We start from the raw sequence: 6,547 nt of genomic DNA, 5'->3' as shown, positions 1-6,547 counted from the left end.
TAGGCATGCACGTATAGGAAAAAACAGTAAATTTAGGGCTCAGTATTAACCATGGTCAGCTCTAATGTAGGCTGACCAGTGAATATGAATTTCTTTTACTTAATATAAGGTCAAGATCTTTCAGAGGACCTTGAAAATAAGCTACTTTGGAGGCTTTCCTTGCCAGAGGAAACCAAAACTATCTGAAACCAATGTTAGCAAAACGGATAAGCACTTACCCAAGTTCTAAGTCTGGATCCGCCTTTTCTTGGATGCTTGCGTTAATTTTCTTGCTTTTAGAAGTATTGGAGAAGAGAGGCTCTAGGAAGCCTGTGGACCCGTGTTACCAGGGAATTGCTACACCACTGGATAATCCACAACGTGAACAATTAAGAATTAGGCAGACCTACTCAGTACTTGATATTACATGTTTCCCCCCCTAGCTGAAATTGAAGTGTTCCCGTGAAAACTTGTAAACCGAACAGACATAGAAGCAGTTAAAAAGTAAAAATCCTCTTCAGATTTCTTTTGGTTGACGAAAACAGGTACTAATGTGGGTCTTTCATAAAAGCAAAGCAGTGCAAAGCAAACTTTCAGATAGCGGAGGTCACCTGTATTCCATTTTCACAGCCTTGGAGGGTAGATGCTGAACAGAAAACAGCTAGCAGTAATTCTTTCAATACAGGATTTTATCAAAAGTCCCTTGCAAAGCAGGTTTTTAGCAAGAATGAAGAGGCTAGAATAATTAGGTTTTGAAAGCACGTACAGGTACTTACAACACTTCCAATTATTCTTATCAGTGCATCTGTTAGCATAAAAACCAGACGATGGTTCTCAATATGCTACCAACTCACCCTACTCCCAGCCCCACTTAAGTCTCTACTTTGCTCATTCCAAAACTTTTTGTAAATAATAAGGATTAGGATTATTTATAATATACTGCAAACATGTCTTTCATGTCTGTATACTTCAGTCTCCTGAAGCACATAATTCAGTGGTTGCAGTAATACTGTTTTATGGCTATTCCACACCTTAACTGTTTTCTGTTAGTGATAAAGTAACTATGGGCAGTGGAGCACTGATGAATTAGGAAGGGGTGTTGAGTAACCTAATGAGATTCCATTTAATAAAGATTCAGAATAGCTGTTTTCTTTAAACGGCCATACCTTCCTTTTTGGGTATCTTAGAGTATTCCCGTTACGTATCTTCAAGCTGACCATGTGAAATAACTGAAAGTTGTGAATGTTAGATTTCCCTACCATATGGGACTTTCTATGCTGCCCCCGTATTAATGTTCATCTGCTTTTAATCTTAAATATCTTTTTTATATATATTTTTTTTGATACAGCACCAGTGGGGGAGGGGCAGGGAGAGGGAAACACAATCTGAAGTAGGCTCCAGGCTCTGAGCAGGGCTCAAACTCATGAACTGTGAGATCATCACCTCAGCCAAAGTTGGATGATCAACAGACTGAGCCATGTAGGCACCCCTGCTTTTACATTTTAGGGGTAGCATGGGTACACCAATGCAAGAGAACTTCCTTTGGGAGGATAAATGGTTAGATAACTTTCTTTTCAACATTTATTCATTTTTGAGAGACAGACTATGGGTCAGGGAGGGGCAGAGAGAGAGAGAGGGAGACAGAATCCCAAGCAGGGATTCTAAACTGTCAGCACAGAGCCCGACATGGGACTCGAGCTCACGAATCGTGAGCTATGACCTGAGCCCAAGTGGGATGCTTAACCAGCTGAGCCACCCAGGTGCCCCTAGATACTTTAAATGGTAAACAGAGTTCATTGATCCGAGATGGGAATTGATAACCCAAGAGGAAAAGAGCTGAAGAGAAACCACACATTTCTAGGTCGTCAGGGTGTTTTTTTTTAACGTCTAATGGAAAATGGAGGTGTAACATTTTGCCTAAATGAGTTGCTGCTGCCTTTGTGTTTGTGTTTAAAAATTATAAACCTTCAGGGTACCTGGGTGGCTCAAGTTGGTTAAGCATCCTTTGATTTCGGCTCAGGTCATGATCTCAGGGTTCAGTTTGTGAGATAGAGCCCTGTGTCAGGCTCTGCTCTGACAGCACGGAGCCTGCTTAGGGTTCTCTGTCTCTCTCTGTCCCTCCCCTACTTGTGCCCTCTAGCTTGGTCTCTCAAAATAAACATTTAAGAAAATTTAAAAATTATAAATCTTCAATCTTTGTGAGAGTGTGCATAAATAACTTATTAAACATGAAAGTCTTAAGGAGGAGCTATGACACTCAGCTGAACACACAACAGCAAAACTGAAAAGAACTGGCTTAGTAACACGAAGCTTGCTAGTTTGAAACGGGAAATAAGGGCCAAGATTATGTAAATTTTTGTTCAGTGCCTCCCAGCAACATTTCAGTGTTTGCCCAAAGCCTCCGGCAGTGTTCTGCATAATTTATGGCATACATTAATATTGAGCATCAAGATGGGAAAAGGTGGTCTCACCATCTTAAAGGCTGTATAAAACTTCAAAATACAGAGATGACCTATGCCCCCCCAGAGACAGATGGAGAGGCTGTTAAGTTAGAATGTTCTTGGAAAAGTCAACAGTAGTTAGCCTCTGCTAACTACAAAAATTAGAGGGCTTTTTAAATGTGATCCTGGAACTGTAAGAAGGCAATTTTTTTTTAACTGGGAAATGAATTGTAGGTATTTCTCTATTTTAAAGCATCAAGGCTCATATCTTCCGTGACATTTCCCAAGATCAAAAGCAAACAGTGGAACTTTTGACATTCTCTGTTCCTGCAATTTCAAGGGAATTACCAAGACATAACAAGTGACCTGAATGGGGTAGTGATTTCACGTCTACCTGAGTCATAGATGTGCTGAAATACGGAAACTAGGCCTTGTACTTGAAACATGAACTTACAACTTACAGAGTTAAGATTTCAAAAAGGATTGCTAGCGTGTGGATTTCGCTAATGCTGAACGTTTGTAAATCACCTTTATTTAAATAAAGTCTTCAAGGTTCACTGTTGGGTGACAATTAGAAGAATATGATGGTAGAGTTAGTAAGAAAAGCCATGCTTATTTATTGTTAGGAAATGGTTAATATCACTTAGGAAAAAACGTTTTTCTGAAAGTAAGACTTTACAACCACAGAGAACACAGGAGAGATGGGCTAATTTCTTCCATGTTGGTGGAGTCTACAAGAACTTGGTGGAAATCATTTTAAGAACCGTGTATGTGTGAAAATAATTGTGTGGGTGTCCGAAAGCAGCTCTTAAAGCTTCTTTCTTAAAAGTCTGTACTGCCTCAGCTGAGGACTTTTTTTTCTGTATCAGACTGTTGGGGAAAACCAAGAAAAGATGATGAATGGGCTCTCGGTTGTGTTTGGATGCAGCAGCAGCTTTCCTGTTACTCTGTACGTTACTGAATTCGTACTTCTTGGAAAGGACATTCTTCTTTGCACGTGGGTTAAGTCACCCAATAGTATTGCGTAGGATATTTCTTTTGAATTCTGGAAGTTCCAGTATCTAGAGGCTAGACATAGGTTTGTTTTTTTCCGTACATGGTGAAGTTTCCCAGAGTTGACGTTCTGAGAGCCACCGTCTCATTCAAAGCTGAGAAAACCAGCTCCGAAAGTGTCTAATTTTCGTAGCCTATCCCAGTGGCTTCTCTTGATCCACATGAAAATCAAAGAAATCTTATTCTCATGCCTAGAAGCTTATGCTGAGGCCTCTTGAGCCAGGATCATACTTTATGTTTTCTCTTCCCGAGCAGGTGATTCCTCGTATGTGCTGGAAAATCTAGCCTCCGGTTAAAGATTGTATTTGTGGGAAAGAATTACAGAGATGGCCCTTTTGCTTTTACTTTCTTTGCTGATAGGTCAGCCTGCTTGCTATTCTGTTTCGTCACCCTCTTCGGTGGCCCTTCAGCTCCTGCCCCTACCTCTTGTAACTTGGCCAGCATTAGCATGCCTCCGCCGTCTCTTCCATCACTACCATTTGGATATCCTTAGGCGAATCTTTCCAGGTAAAAGGTGGAATCAGACAGACTGTCTCTCTGAGGCCTTGAAATCCAAGTAGAGCACTGAGAGGAACCGAGCATGCCACCTTACAGACACCACATCTCATTTTTGTCATTTCCTCTGCTTTGCTGGTCATTTCATCTTGGAAGCCGCTCCTGGGCCAGGCCCACAAAGCTTATTTTTCAGTGTTGGTCTCGGTTTCAACTCAAGTTCCCTTTCCTGGCTTCAGTAGAGGGCATCTACCCCATATTTTGCAGATTGTACACTTTGAGCCTCATTGTCTTTATCTGTGAAATGGGAGTAATTACCAGTGAGGATTGCCTGAAACTCAAGAAACAGAGACCTAGAGGTGCCGTGAGGGGACTAATTTGCTTTCCTAAATAGCATCCCTCTTGTTCTGGTTCTTTTTAAATCCCTGCACAGCCCTGAGAAAATACGAAGTGTTGCTAAAGAGCTGTGTAAACCAACAGTAAAAAGCCTTTGGGTTTTAGAAAACCACTGTTAGTTGGGTGACCCGGTTGGTACAGTGAACTCAGGTACATAATCTCACGGAATCTTTCCCGCAGCCCTCAGGGTGCAGGGACTATTATCTCCATTTTGCAGGGAAAAAAGCTGAAGCTTAAAAGTTTAACTAGCTTAAGGCAAAAATAAAAATCCCCAAATGTGAAAACATTTTCAGAAAGATTATACAACTGAGGTGTGAGCATTTTCCATTGAACTCTGGTTCGGGAGTCCGTGGGCACTCCCATCAAAGGTCTCCATAGCCCACAATAGGGCCACACTGTATTCTCGACTATCAGGACAGAGAAGGACTTGGACTGGGCTAAGGCACCAATTCTTGTTTCAAAATTGATTTGTGGACTCCTACTGAGCACCGAAGCACCCTGCCAGCAAGTGAAATGTCAAAATTGGCCTAAACCGTGTTCAAGTCGGGATTTTTACTTAGGTTTTTAATTTCATCTTGGAGGCCCTAGGATGAGCAGATTTTGGCCCAGCCAGATACCTTTGTTGACTTTCTGAGGAATTAGTCTTTCCGGAATCTTGGAAGCTTCCCTTTGCTTAGTGCTTTATAGTCTCTTAGTGGGTAGCTTGCCTTCTCCTGGGAAGAAAATAAAAAATGAGGGATGGGGATGTTCCTGGCTGGTTCAGTTGGTGCAGTGTGCAACTCTTGATCTCAGGGTTGTGAGTTTGAGCCTCACATTGGGTGGAAAGATTACTCACAAATAAAGTCTTTTTTAAAAAATTTAAAAATCAGGGGTGGATCTCATCTATTACTACTATGTGAGGCCTTTTTTTTCTTTTCTGGACACCATTTCAACCTCCAGCCACTTTCCCATTCTGATCGTCTAATTTTTTTTTTTTTAATGTGTGTTTATTTTTGAGACAGAGACAAAGCATGAGCAGGGAGAGTCAGAGAGAGAGGGAGACACAGAATGCGAAGCAGGCTCCAGGGTCGGAGCTGTCAGCACAGAGCCCGACGCGGGGCTCGAACTCACAAACCGGTGAGATCATGACCTGAGCCAAAGTCGGACACTTAACTGACTGAACCACTCAGGCACCCCTGATCTTCTAATTTCTGTTGCCTTTTCACATCTTAACCAAAGATGTGATCTCTGATCTCTGAGTATCAACTCAGAATCCAGGTTTTCTAACTTAACCTTATGTGTTATAACTGCTAATGCTATCCTCAGTGAGATGAGGCTTCCTCTTCCAGGGGTATCTGCAGGAGTTTTCATTTACTACCAGACCCCAGACTCAGTCTATTTGCTTCCCTCTGTCCCCTCATCTGAGTGGGCTAACCTCCACTTCTCCCTTTTTACAACCTCCGCACTACTGACATTTCAGGCCAAATAATTGGGGATTGGTGCTGTCCTGTGCATTGTAGGTGTTTGGTAACATCCCGGTTCCCCACCTACTAGATGGCACTTGTACAAACACATGCACACATGCACACGCATGCAGACACACCCAGTTGCAGCAATCCAAAATGCCTTTGGACACTGCTGATTGTTACCTGGGGGGGAGGGAGGGGCAAAATTGCCCCTTTGAGAACCATTGCTTTAGATAAACATTTGAATTTATTGAGGTAAACATTTGACCAAGCCCTCATTCAGCCAGTCAACATGACTAAATCCTAGGTACTAGACATTCTATTGGCAAGGGACAGAAAACTTTTTAAATGGTTAAAATAGCCACCATTTATGAGTACTTGAGTTAAGCGTTCTTATTAAGTATTTATATAGCCGCATTTAATCCTTAAACTCTGAGAAGGAAGTACCCCTTCTTTTACAGATGACAAGACCATCTCAGATGCATGAGCCTGCCTGAGGCCACACAGTGAGGGGCAGAACTGGCATGCATGCAGGCTGGTGGGATTCTGAGGCCCTCCTTCACCCGTGCTCTTTACTACTTCCTTGCCCTTGAGCAGTTTATATTCGGTTGGGATGCCACAGGTGGTGTTCCTAAGAGGCACCCCCCCTGCTTCTTCATAAAGCCTTCTCTTGCACTTTCCAGGGACTGAGGGCTCTCTCCGCTTCACCCACCACCTCGGACAGGCTGTCCACAAGCCTGG

Source organism: Felis catus, chromosome D3, assembly GCF_018350175.1.
Source record: "Felis catus isolate Fca126 chromosome D3, F.catus_Fca126_mat1.0, whole genome shotgun sequence".
In the NCBI taxonomy this organism is placed as follows: domain Eukaryota; kingdom Metazoa; phylum Chordata; class Mammalia; order Carnivora; family Felidae; genus Felis; species Felis catus.
Note: the sequence above shows the minus strand (reverse complement) of the source record.